Raw genomic sequence first — 13525 nt, forward strand, 5'->3', positions numbered from 1 at the left:
AATAAAATGGGGGAGGCATAGAAAGCAACAATAGATACCAGACACAGTGTGGGAGGAGAGTGGGAGATGGCAGAGGGTGAGATAGGGAATCAAGGATGGGAAAAAAGGCAAAATATACAGAAAACAAGAAATGGAAATTATTTGTGGACAATAACACATATGTTGATGTGCTTGATTGAGCCAATATACAGTGTATTCTGAATGGAAAAATCTCATTTTGTATGCTATAATGACGTATAGTGAATGAATGTAAATAAATAAAGAAAAATAAATAAATGATATTGTGGTATGACTATTCTCCATAGATGGAGGGGGTGCTTTCTCCTTTCCTTCTTTCTCTGGCTCTCTGTGATGAGCACTCACACCTTCTGGCAAATTGGAAAAAAAAAAAAAAAAGGAGTTTAAATCTCTTTGCTTTTTGCCAAGGAATCCCCAAACTAGGTCAAGGCAGAATCAGAGTAAAGATGTATTGTTCAATTTCTTTTTTATTTTTTTCACTTTTTAATTTTAATTTTTTATATGAATTCAATCATATTATTTAGCTTACAAAGTGAACATTTCATTATGTGTGTGAACATTTCTCCCCAGTCTAGTTGATCAGAGTATCTTCCACCAAAAACACCCCATCCTGTCAATGCTCTCTCTCCGTATCCCTCTTCCAAATGTCCTTCCTTAGGTCCCTCTTCTCCACACACTCCATTTCTGGCACTAATCCCCATCTCTTGTGTTTGTACAACCTTAGGTCAATCAGTTTCAGTTATAGAGAGCAGATACTCAGTATATATTAAGTGGGGACATACAGTGTCTCTCCTTCATAACCTGGCTTGCTTCACTCAGCAGTCAATCTTCCATATTCTTCCACTTTTTGTCAAAAGCCAGGGCTTTGTTGTTTTTTTATGGCTGAATAGTATTCCATAGAGTATATGTGCCACAGTTTTTCAATCCATTCATCCGTATGGGGGCATTTAGGTTGGTTCCATGCCTTAGCAATCGTATATAATGCCACAATAAACATCGATGTGGAAGCACTTTTCCAATGAAGAATTCTTCTGTCTTTTGGGTAGATACCAAGGAGTGGGATTGCTGGGTGATATAGTAGTTCTATTTGTAGATTTTTGAGGAATCTCCAAATTGTTCTCCACAGTGGTTGGACCAATTTACATTCCCACCAGCAGTGTAAAAGAGGTCCCCTTTCACCACACCCCCACCAAAACTTATCATTTTTTTTTTTCTAATCTTAGACATTCTGACTGGGGTTTGGTGGTATCTCATTGTTGTTTCGATCTGCATTTCCCTTATGTTGAGGGATGCTGAGCATCTTTCCATATGCCTTTTGGTTATTCATATGTCATCTTTACTGAGTGTTTTTTTTTTCAACTCCTTCTTCCATCTTTTAATAGGGTTGATAATTCTTTTTTCCAAACAGCTTCTTTAGTTCCTTGTGTAATGTTTCTTCGACTAGGAGCAAGGGCATTTTCCTTTTGCTGTGGACTGTTGTGTGCCAGTCTCTCTTCTGTTGTGTTTAGCAATGTGGTCTCAAGAGGAGTATTCTGTTCAAGTGTCTGAAGAGCAGTATCTCCTTTTTTGCAGATGGTTCAGTAAAAGGGAGAATCCCAGGGAGGATTACAATACTAGGATATTTCAGAACAAAGACTTCTTAAATAAGACCCTCAAAGCACAGTAGATCATCCTCAAAAAAGACAAGTGGGATTACATCAGACTAAGAAGTTTCTGCATGGCAAAAGACACAGAAATTAGTGTGAATCAACAGCCCTCTGAATGGGAAAATATTTTTGTTAATTATGCATCAGATAAGGATCTGATAAGCAAAATAGACAAGGAACTCAAGGTGCTGTTTGGAAAAAAGATGATCAACCCTATTAAAAGATGGGAGGAGTTGAAAAAAACACTCTCTAAAGATGACATACAAATAGCCAAAAGGCATATGAAAAAATGTTCCACATCCCTCATTGTAAGGATGTATTGTTCAATTTCATTCTTTTAATATATGTATGGCAAATTTATTTTAACTTTTGTGCCAACTCTGATCATTTGATAATGACTCCTGAATTGCTGTGATGATTCTTATGTGCCTACCACAGGGCTGAATGAAGGGTGAATCAAGAGTATGTCTATTGTGGGAGAGTGAGCAAGGAGCACTGGTACACATACCATATGAATTTTCAGTCACTATGGGCTTCAAGACTTGGGCATGCAAAAATGGAGTTTCATTTATATAGCTCTATTTCTATAGTTTAATTTTATTTTTGGCTTTGAGTCCTTAGTCTACCTAATTACGCGATTATGGGGTTTTCTCAGCTCAATCTAATAATTTCTCTGTGAGTTATGAGCAAAATTATAAGTCCACATATGAGGCCTTTATCCTGGCCTGGCCCAAAAAGGTGAAATATCTAGAAGTGGGGCTTTACAGATTATAGATGGCTTTAGAAATTCTCAGGATAGTAATTGGTTAAAAGCATAAATTGTTGTCTTGAAAAGACTCAGGGTCAAAAGAAAAGAATATCTGAGTTTAACAGAGGCAAGAAGGCTTTAGTATCACATGACATTATGCTGGGGTTAGGACGAAGGGAACATCCCACAATTAGACCAAATGATCTGTTGTAAGACTAATGTCTGTAGACATAACTCCTCCTACGTCCCTTAGAAATAATTTTAAAATAGGAAGAGTAGTCAGAAATTTGTCCTCAAATAGGATGCAAATTTTCTTGAGTTCTTTGGTCATAATGCCCTTTAATAATTTCCATTACTTAGCGAAGTACCATATACTTTTTAACTGCATAATCTTAATAAATTTAAAGATGTCAAGTAATGTACACTAGGTTAACAAAATAAAGGAAAAGTAACCACCATGACTAATTCTACATTCAAATGCCTACCCAAACACTGTATGAGAAAGACATGACCAAGGAGAGACCTGACCTTTCCCAAAGCCACTTTTTGCTTCTCTCTCAGTAGAGTTGTGAACCAGACGGATCCATGTTCTTATAAGGAGACAAACACTTTTGTTCTCAAAGGGGAATGTATTTCTCTAACTAGACACAACCGGTTAGTGTGCCTGAGCAGTTTCGGTTTCTCTGTTCCAGAGACTATGCTGGGATCAGCTGTAACCATAGTTCATTGAGGTTAACTTGATCTGTTTTAATTCCCAATCACCCATGCACCATGGAAGACACAAAACTTTTACCTCTGAACTCCTTTTAATTAGGTTTTTCAAGAGTCACCCTGAGTGGTTAATTAGTATCAAAGAGAAGGACCCTAGAGGTTCATCAGCAAGTCCTCCCCAGAGCCTCGTTAAGAAAGCTGAGATTTGACCTGTCCCTTAGCAGCAGCCTCTGCAATAATGGTAGCTTAGACACTTTTCCGAAACAATGTCATGAGTGAGGCCTCCTGGTCTTCCCCCTGGGATGCTCTCAAGGACCCACATTCTTTAATTTTAGAATGAGGAAAGACGATGGCCTCCTCCCATCAGAGGCCAATCCTCCAAGGCAGCGTTGGACGGAGTTGTAACCAGGTGAACAGAGACTGTTCTTAAACCAGTGCTAGCCAAGGCTTTTCCTCTTGTGTTCTCTGAATCACATCATCCTTGAGGTATGCAAATCAATTCCCCATTCCTCTGAAGTTCTTAATTAAAAATCTTCGAAATGGTGTCTATTCAAAGCAGTAGTCCTCAGCTTCCTCTGCACATTAAGAATCACCTGGGGATATTTTAAATAACCCAATGCCCAGGCCACAATGCAGGTTGATTAAATCAGAATCTCTGAAGGTACAAACCAAGTACCACTTGCACCAAGTACACCAAGTACCACTGTTTTCTTTTTTTTTTTTTTTTTTTTTGCCTGCCATAGGGTGTGTGCACTCGCCAGAAAGAGAGAGGGAAAATGAGAAATCACACCCCAGGGGGCATGGCCCTGCCACAATCCCTTCTTCATTCTCTTCTCCCAGGAGAGAGAGGCATGCACTCACACATGCCTCTTTCTTTTCTTTTTTTTCACTTAAAAATAAAAATTTTATTTATTCTTTCATGAGTAAGAGAAACAGAGAGACAGCATTGCCAACAGGGTCTTCATGTGACAATCCATTGCTGGCTTCAGCCAGCCCCAAATCATGAATACATAAGCATTAGGTATAGTCAAGGAGGTTCCTAAATGAGAACTTGGAGGCTTCCTAGGTGGGCACTGTCTAGTCTCTGAAAATTAGCTCTTATGGTCTGCAGGTTTTCAAGCCACCAGGTCTGGGATTTTGTGAGAAATGCACTAAGCCTTTCAATGTCAAAGAATGGACACAGAAACACAAGGTACAGGGAAGCGAGACTTTAATGTGGTCTTGCAAGATTGAGTACCTGATAGGCAGGCACACCCAAATTGATTACAAGCAATTTAATCCTTAGTGCACAAGGTCCTCCCTTGGTTCCTCAATGACTGAGTACTATGGGGTGTACAATCTTCCTGGATGTCGCCTAGGTTTTATTATCCCCTTATTAGGTATTAAGGTGCAGGTTCAGGACAAGCCAGTGTAAAAGATCCACTAAATATCCTGAGGAGGAGGAAGAAATGAAAAATAAAAAGGAACAAAGGGCTGGTGACCAGCCACCATTTTAAGAAGTCGTTTCTCAGGGGCAACTTGTTTTTTGGTTGCGTTCATTCAGGAACTTTTCGGGTATGTGTACTTTCTGGGGTTGTCACATCCACAATCTAGTTAAGCAACTTTTGTTAAGTTACTTTTGAAAATTAATCACTTAAGGCTATTTGTTTTACAGACTTACACCATGGTCAGCCATGTGGGAGTCCAGTGCCTTAACCATCATGCCACCTGCTGGCTAAGGATTAGTATTTTCAAAGCTTCTAGGGAAGTCCAATAAACAGCTAAGGTTAAGAACCATCAATCTCTCTAGAGAACCCCAGTTGATTGGTGGCATTTGTTAGAATCACTGTTATGATTTCACAGTTCAGCCAGGGAATGACCTTCTCATATCTGAACTTGTAGGTATGTTTTTATCTACTATGTTTGGAATCTTGTTTTTAGTTTTTTGTGTGTGTCAATATTTGATACTGAGATAGGACATAAAGAAGGCACTATGTTAATAAGATGTTCATTCTATTTTTCTAATCCTCCACTTTTCTATTTTTCATTTTCTTAATTTCCTAAGTCAGCAGAAAATGCATGAATGTAGTTTAATTATATAATTCAAACAGAAGTTATAAAGTAATAATTGATTCCTACCCATTATATATTTTAAAAATCTACATATACAAATACAAAGATTGGACAGTCTTGGAATCACACTATATAAATATATTATTTTGCAACGTGAAGTTTTATCTAAAGAGATGTTTTAGGGAACCAGCAGTTAGTGTAATGGCTATGTCGCTGGACTCCCACGTAGTCGACCGCAGTTTGTGTCCCGGACCCGGTGGTTTAAAACTCACGCCGGGCGCGTGTGCGTGCGTGCCCAAGATCCCGAGAGGAGAATGGAGGAGAAGGGATTGTGGCGTGACCATCCCCCCTGGGGGGTGATTTCTCACTTTCTGTCTCTATGTCTCTCTCTGTCTGTCTGGCGAGCGCACGCGCCCTACAGTGAAAATCTCTCCAAAAAAAAAAAAGATGTTTTAGAGACGATTCCAAATCACTGCTATCTACAATCTACACTACTGTTTTTAACTGTTTCATTGTATTTTAAAATACTATTTTATGATATGGGGAACCAACAGTTAGCGTAATGGCTATGTCGCTGGACTCCCACGTAGTCGACCGCGGTTCGCGTCCCGGACCCGGTGGCTTAAAACCCACGCCGGGCGCGTGTGCGTGCATGCCCAAGATCCCAAGAGGAGAATAGAGGAGAAGGGATTGCGGCGTGGCCATCCCCTCTGGGGAGTGATTTCTCGCTTTCTGTCTCTCTGTCTCTCTCTGTCTAGCGAGCGCACGCGCCCTATAGTGAAAAACCTCTCAAAAAATACTATTTTATGATATGTTGCTATCTTAATTTATTTAAACATTTCTTTATTACATGGCATTTAGATAGTTTCTCTTTTCTCTGTCATAAATAAAGCTTCTATGAACAGTGTTCTATGAACATTGTTCAAGTGGGTACTATGCCTTATATACATGAAAGTTAGATTTGGTAAATACTGTCAAATTATATTCCAAAATCTGTTGTGTGCATTTTTGTGCCAATCTATAGCATGTGAAAGCACCTATCTCCTTGTACATTTGATACCATATAGTCTCAACATCTTCCACTGGGAAAGGTCATGCCGCAATCCCTTGCCTCTATTTCTCCCTCCTGTTGGGATTTTAGGCATACATACACACGTGCCAATGTGTTTCTAAAGCCACCAGGACTCAAACTCAGCAATCAGCCATGTGAGATCCAGTCATATAAACTCCTATACCAAATAAGTTAGGAAGCTTTCCTTCTTTTTTTAGTTGTGGTATAATTTATGACATTAGAATTATCAATTTCATAATGTTTGCTGGAATTTGCTGATAAGATTATGTAAGAATTATGTCTTCATTAAAAAAAATAGTTTGTTTTAATTAAGGTAAAAATATATGTAACCATAAAATAAACCATGTTAAAATGTACAATACGGTGGCATTTAGCACATTCAGAGTGTTAGGCATCTGTGTCCTGCTCCCCATATTTTTATCATTCCAAACAAAAACCTATTCTCAAGAACCTATTAGCTGTCACTTCCAATTCCTCCTACCTCCATCCCTTGGCAAACTCTAATTTACTTTCTGTCTCTGGATTTACCTACTCTGGATATTTCACATAAATGGAATTTCTAGAATATGTAACCTTTTGTGTCTGGTTTCTTCCAGTTAGCAAAATGTTTTTGAAGCAATTTATGTTGCATCAATACTTTATTTCTCTTTACAGTAAGTAGTATTCTATTGAATTGATATAGTTGGTTTGATTTGGGTTAAATCCAACTTATAACCACTGTGAATAGAGGTTATAAAAATATTCAAATACAAGTATTTGTTTGACTACTTGTTTTAAACCCTTTGGAGTACACATCTAGAAATGGGATTGCTGGGGCATATGGTAATTTTGCATTTAACGTTTTGAGAAACCACTAATTACCTGCACAATTTTGTATTCCCAACAGTAATGTGTCAAGGTTCTATTTTCCCAATATCTTCTATTTACTTCTGTTTTTAAAATTGTGACTATCACAATCTGTTTTGGGGCACTTAGGTTGAGTCCATATTTTAGCTATTGATATTAATGTTGCAATAATCATGGGAGTATAGATATCTTACTGAATTCCTCTCTTTTTGATAATATACCCAGTGGTGAGATTACTGGATCACAAAATAGTTCTACTTTAAGTTTTTTGAGGAATCGCCATACTATTTTCCATAATGATAGCACAATTTCATTCTCTCTAGTGAGTGCACATACTTTCTGGCACTAAATAATAATAAATAATTAATTAATTAATTAATTAAAACATAGTTCCAGTTCCTTCAGTGATATATAGCCTTTGGAGGAAGGATTGGGAAAAGCCTTCATAGCCTAGCAGTGTTCATCATATTGCAACATAAGACTCAGTGATTCACGGGTTTTTGCTGTTCATTTTCCTTTGGGAAAGATCACTCTTAAGATTTTTTTTTCTTAATTTATTTTTGTGTGTGTTTTTTTATTTTATAATTTTTTAGTTACATGTATTTGTTATACATCTTCGTAGAGTTAAATATGATATTTTAAAACATACACACAGTGTGTGATAATCCAGTTGGGGCTATTGCCATATTTATCATCTTCAGCAAAAACAGTATGATGTTATGTGCCTTTAATTTTCATTCTACTCATTGTTTTTGATTGTATGTATGAAAAGAAGACTTAAAATCTCAGAATGAGATCTCCTTATTAAAGAGGGCACTGCCAACACTGCCAATGACTTTTAAGGATCGTGAGCTGTACTATCCACCTTTATGTTTTCTATGTAATGATTCTCTCATTTTACTGTCAAGTCTCCATAGAGTCTTAACGCATAGCTTTGATCACAGTGTGTTCTTAAAAATCAGTGCAGGTAACCTTGGTCACACTTTGCACTGGAACAAACCAGAGAAAACTGCTGCAGCAGCAGAGAAACAGGTTCTTGAAAAGACTAGTGTGGATATTCAGTTCTAGAACATGGTGGTTTGGGCTAGAAAAACAGACTTTTCAAGGGAGAAGTCATTCTACTGATGAAGAACTTGTAAATATTCAGGTTATTTATGTTTTGTCACTAGAATTCATAAAAGTGCTCATTTTATGCCACAACATAAAACAATGCTTTCCTCTTCCATCTTAAAAATAGACAAAATTTGCATTCCTCCATATTAATTCCATACCATCACATACCAAGACAAACCACTTAGAAAAGACAGACTGTCAACAAAGTGGAGACTCTGAAGGATGTTGAGCCTAGAAGTGACCAAGCAATTACAAATTATTTGTGATTTATAAAGATTGCTCTGGGACCAGCAGTTAGTGTAATGGCTATATTGCTGGACTCCCATGTAGTCGACCGCAGTTCGAGTCCCAGACCTGGCAGCTTAAACTCACGCTGGGTGCGTGTGCGTGCATGCCCAAGATCCCGAGAGGAGAATGGAAGAGAAGGGATTGTGGCGTGGCTATCCCCCTGGGGAATGATTTCTCGCTTTCTGTCTCTCTTTCTCTCTCTGTCTTTCTGGCAAGCGCACATGCCCTATAGCAAAAAAACCTTTCCCAAAAAAAGAAAGGAAAAAATAAATTAAAAAAAAAAGGAATGTGGAAAGATGAGTTAGTGGAGGGCAACTGAAAACTCTGAGTTGCTAGGACATGATGCATTGAAGGTGCTTATTTCTACTGAGATGACGACTACTGTGTCGTCAGAAGGGACAACTGCTTTTCTGAGTGCTATTTGTTGCATATGAAACATATACTTTTATATGAAATGATGCAAAGACATATCACAGTAATTTTTTTTTATTGGCAGAATTTGCATACACTCATGAGAGAGAGAGAGAAAGAGAGAGAGAAAGCATCCCCATGGGACAGGGTCACATTGCACTATTTTTGATGAAAAAAAAAAAAAAACTTAAAAAAATCTGTGTTAATTATTAAAAAAAAAAAAAAAAAAGATTGGTCGCCAATTGGAAGATGGAATAAGGTTATAAGAATTGCAGCCTCTGTACTCCGTGAGACTGAGAGATGTATCAAAAGGCTTTCTTTACCTCCAGCCAACATGATACTAGTAGGAAATCCAGAGGGAGAAAAAAAGGTAAAATTAGGGCATTTATTTTACCAGCTTCCTTTCTGCTAATCACTGGATTACTTGTGTCAGTCTACTGAGGGTCGCAGCTCCTGTTCAGTGACTCTATACAGCTGCTTCACTCAGGTTCTGAGATCCACTCTCTGACATTATCCCTTCAGGTCTCATGACATAATGGCTCCCTGCTGTTGCTTGTCCCAGAGTATACTACATTATCCCTTGATCAGTTTGAAACTCTATACCCACCTTTGACAATAATCCCTTTATCAATCTATTCTCATTTTGAATGTTCCATCTTTTGCTTACTAGAACTAGATGGCATAAGATGAAAGCTACTAGGGACTATTAGACCTATTGGGGGTCTAAAGTAATATACTGAATGAGAGACAATGAGTCTCGAGCTAGGACAGTGCCAGTGGAGACACAGAGAAAACAGATGTAGACATAGTGAGAAAGAAGTTTTGACCAAATTTAGTGATTAATTAAAGGGAGGGGGAGCACTATGCAGAAGTTAAGAGCTATTCTCAGCTTCCTGGCTTTGATGAGCAGGTATAAGATTGTTCCAGGAGGAGGAAACAAGTTAGGTGTGGGTGTGGTAAAGAATATGTCCAGTAGCTGGGTATAAAAATAATGCTGGAGATTGGAGGATTGTCCCTGCCCTCAAAAGGACTCACAGCTTAGTGGGGAGCCTCCATCCATGTAGGACAAAGAGACAGTTGTAATACAGTGGGGATGGCAATGACAAAAGAGTTAGCAACATATGGAAGGCTAAAGTCAATATTTGTTTGCTTTTACTAAGGAGTCCAGAAGAGTTCACAAAGGAGCTGTCATCTGAACCAGACTTGAAAAATGAGTGGGAATTTTCAAAATAGAAAGGAACAAATTTGAAAAGTATATTCCAATTGGAAGTTGTCAGTTGGGTATGTCCATTGGATATTCCAGTAGGGTATAGGTGGGTGCACTTTCCTAGAGTTCAGGGAATAGCTTCTTTTCTGATAGCCTACAATGCCTGTAGCATTCTCAAGGTGCATTAGAGTCCACTAACTTAACTCTGTGGATCTTAACATGGTGTAACAGGGAATGAGAATGGGCAGGAAGGTAGATGTAAGTGGCATGGGGACATCATATCATCATCAATATTATCATTGACATTTGTTGAATGATAACTATATTAGACAGGACTAGATACATAGTTTTCAGGACCCACTTCAAAAGGAAAATATAAGTCCCCTTGTCAAAAAGTATTAAGAATTTTAAGACTGTGACAGTAGAATATCTAACCAAGCCTACAGTCCTGTGAGTACAGGTTCCACATCTATGAAGCCAACACTGGCACCACTCAGTCTAACTACTCAAAACCTAAAATCTTATTTAATAAGATAATGAGGTCATGATTTCTATTACTCCTTTTTCATCAGTGAAGAAACAGAAGCTTAGAATTATCTAATAAATTGGTGAATGTCATACAACTAGTAAATCATAAGGCAGGAACATGAACGCAAGCTCGAACTCCAAAGCCCATTCTGTTAACCTAACATTGACTTCCTCTACTCTGTCCCTCTAATAAACCCCAAACCCCATGCTTCCCATGTCTTCACCAGTTGTCAAACCAACTCAAGACCATTTCTATCTGCCTCAAGGCTAAGAAATTCTCCCAAGATCATAGAGTCAATGAGTATTCAGGTGGGATATAAAGTGAGATAAAGTGTCTCCAGAGCACTTCTCTTACTCTCTAAAGTAGCACCTTATGATGTGCTACTGATCTCACCTTGAGTAAACTCTTACTCTTAATCACTTTTATAAAAGTAAAAATTGAGGCTCTCCCAGAAATAGACTTGCATAAAATGGTCAACTGATCTCCATGTATGCCAAGGCAATACATGGAGAAAAGACTTTTCAATCAATGGTGCTGGAGCAACTGGACATTCACATGCAAAAGGAGGCAAAACCAGACACAGTCCTTACACTTTCACAAAGATTAACTGAAAAGGAATTACAGAACTAAATGGTTTTTTTTTGTTTTGGTTTGGTTTGGTTTTGGCCATAAGTCACACAGGCTCACCAAAAAGAGACAATCAGAGACAGAGAGAGGAAAACAGAAATTGCCTCCCCTTACCAGGGGAGATGACCATGCCTCAAACCTGTCTCCATTCTCCTTTCAGGATTTTGGGCATACACACACACATTTCTCATATGTTTTTCAAGCTGCCAGGTGTGGGACTTGAACTGCACAATTGGTTATGTGGGATCCAGTTGCCTTTACCATGCCACCAGCTGGCCCTTAAATGTAAAATTTTAAACAATAAATCCCTAGAAGGTAACATAGAACATATAGATGAGCTTAAGTATAGAAATAACTTTCTAGACACAACACCAAGGCAAGATTCATGAAAGAAATAGTTAATCAATTGACTGGAATTCATTAAAATTTAAAACTTCTGCTCTGAGAAAGACACTGTCAAGAGAATGGTTAAGGTGGCTGGACTCCCACATGGCCAACTGCAGTTTGAATCCCAGATCCAGCAGCTTGAAAATCACTATCTCTCTGGTGAGTGCATGCACCCTGTGGCAAAAATTCTGAAAAAAAAAAAGAGAGAGAGAGAGAGAGAGGAGCCAACAGATAATGCAGCAGTATGTTGCTGGACTCTCATATGGCCAACCACAGTTCAAGTCCCAGACCCGGTGGCTTAAAACTCATGCCAGGCACATGTACATGCATGCCCAAGATTCTGGGAGGAGAATGGAGAAGGAATTGTGGCATGGCCATCTCCTGGGGGGTGGGTGATTTCTCAATTTCTCTTTCTCTCTCTCTCTCTCTCTCTCTCTCTCCCCCCGGCACACAAAGCCGACTGCAGTTCAAGTCCTGGACCTGGTACCTTGGCAATCACAAGAAGAAAGAAAGAAAGAAAGAGAAAGAAAGAAAGAAAGAAAGAAAGAAAGAAAGAAAGAAAGAAAAGAAAAGAAAAGAAAAGAAAAGAAAAGAAAAGAAAAGAAAGAGAAAGAAAGAAAGAAAGAAAGAAAGAAAGAAAGAAAGAAAGAAAGAAAGAAAGAAAGAAATTTTTAAGAAAGGAAAATTTGTAATTGTTATGCCATTTTTAGATGAGGACAATGTGAGTTAGTGAAACTAAGTATCTTGTCCAACTTCACCTACTTTGTAATTAAGGGAACCCGTACTCCAATAATCAGTTTGCCTTAAGAAATTGAAGCAATAAAGGCAGTCAAAATAAAAAAAAAAAAAAGAGGGCCAACCAGGTGGTATGGTGGTTATGGCAGCTGGATCCACATGGCTGACTATGTAGTTCGAGTCCCAGACCTGGTGGCTTGCTAGGCACGTATGTATGCATGTCCAAAAGAGGAGAATGGAAGAAAGGGATAGCAGCATGGTCATCTCTCCAGTACATGATTTCTCACTTTCCTTCTCTCTCTCTCTCTCTCCCTCTCTCTCTCTCTCTCTCTCTCTCTCTCACCTTTTCTTTCCAGCAAGTGCATGAATCCCATAACAAATTAAAAATACATAAATAAATAGTGTTCTGGCCCAGCCTCTGTTGTGTAGCTGATAGTGTATCAGACTATGGAGCTGGAAGCCAGATGTCAACTGTGATTTGAGTCCCTGGCCTAGTTGGCCTGAAAACACATTTGGTCGTGCACATGTGCCCAGGAACCAGGTAGGCTGGAGGACTAGAAGAAGGGGACCATAGCATGACCGGGCCCTGGAAAGGTACTTCTCTGTCTCTCTCTCCTTTTTCTCTCTGTTTCCCATCCAAACTTGCACTTTATCATGAAAAAAAAATGAGACTCAATAAAGTGAAGTATTCAAAAGCAATACAACTTATAAGACACACAGAGACAGCAAAAGAATCTAAGCAGTCTTGCTCCATAGCAAGCCGCTTACCCTCTTCCCAGTAATACCACACGTACACCCAGATATAGTCATACATGCAGACACAGAACCTCAGGGATAACAGAGGCCATCACCTCTCCTTCCAGGTGGGCATATATAAGTCTTCACACAGACATGCACAAGAGAAAATGCATGTACATCCACGTGTACAGAACCAAGCATGTATGTAGAACATACACATGTTAATGAACACACCTCCACCCCTATGCTGCACAGCTCTGGTTCCCACTTCATCTGTGTAGCCCAGGTTCCCCACAGAAATGCACTCCCCTCCTGGGAAGAGCACAGGGCCAATCCTCTCAGGGCTCCGGCATGCAGAGAGGACAGCCCCCTGGGTCTCCCTTTCTAGTACCAATTC

The sequence above is a fragment of the Tupaia chinensis genome, unplaced genomic scaffold (assembly GCF_000334495.1).
Source record: "Tupaia chinensis unplaced genomic scaffold, TupChi_1.0 Scaffold000575_1, whole genome shotgun sequence".
Lineage (NCBI taxonomy): Eukaryota > Metazoa > Chordata > Mammalia > Scandentia > Tupaiidae > Tupaia > Tupaia belangeri.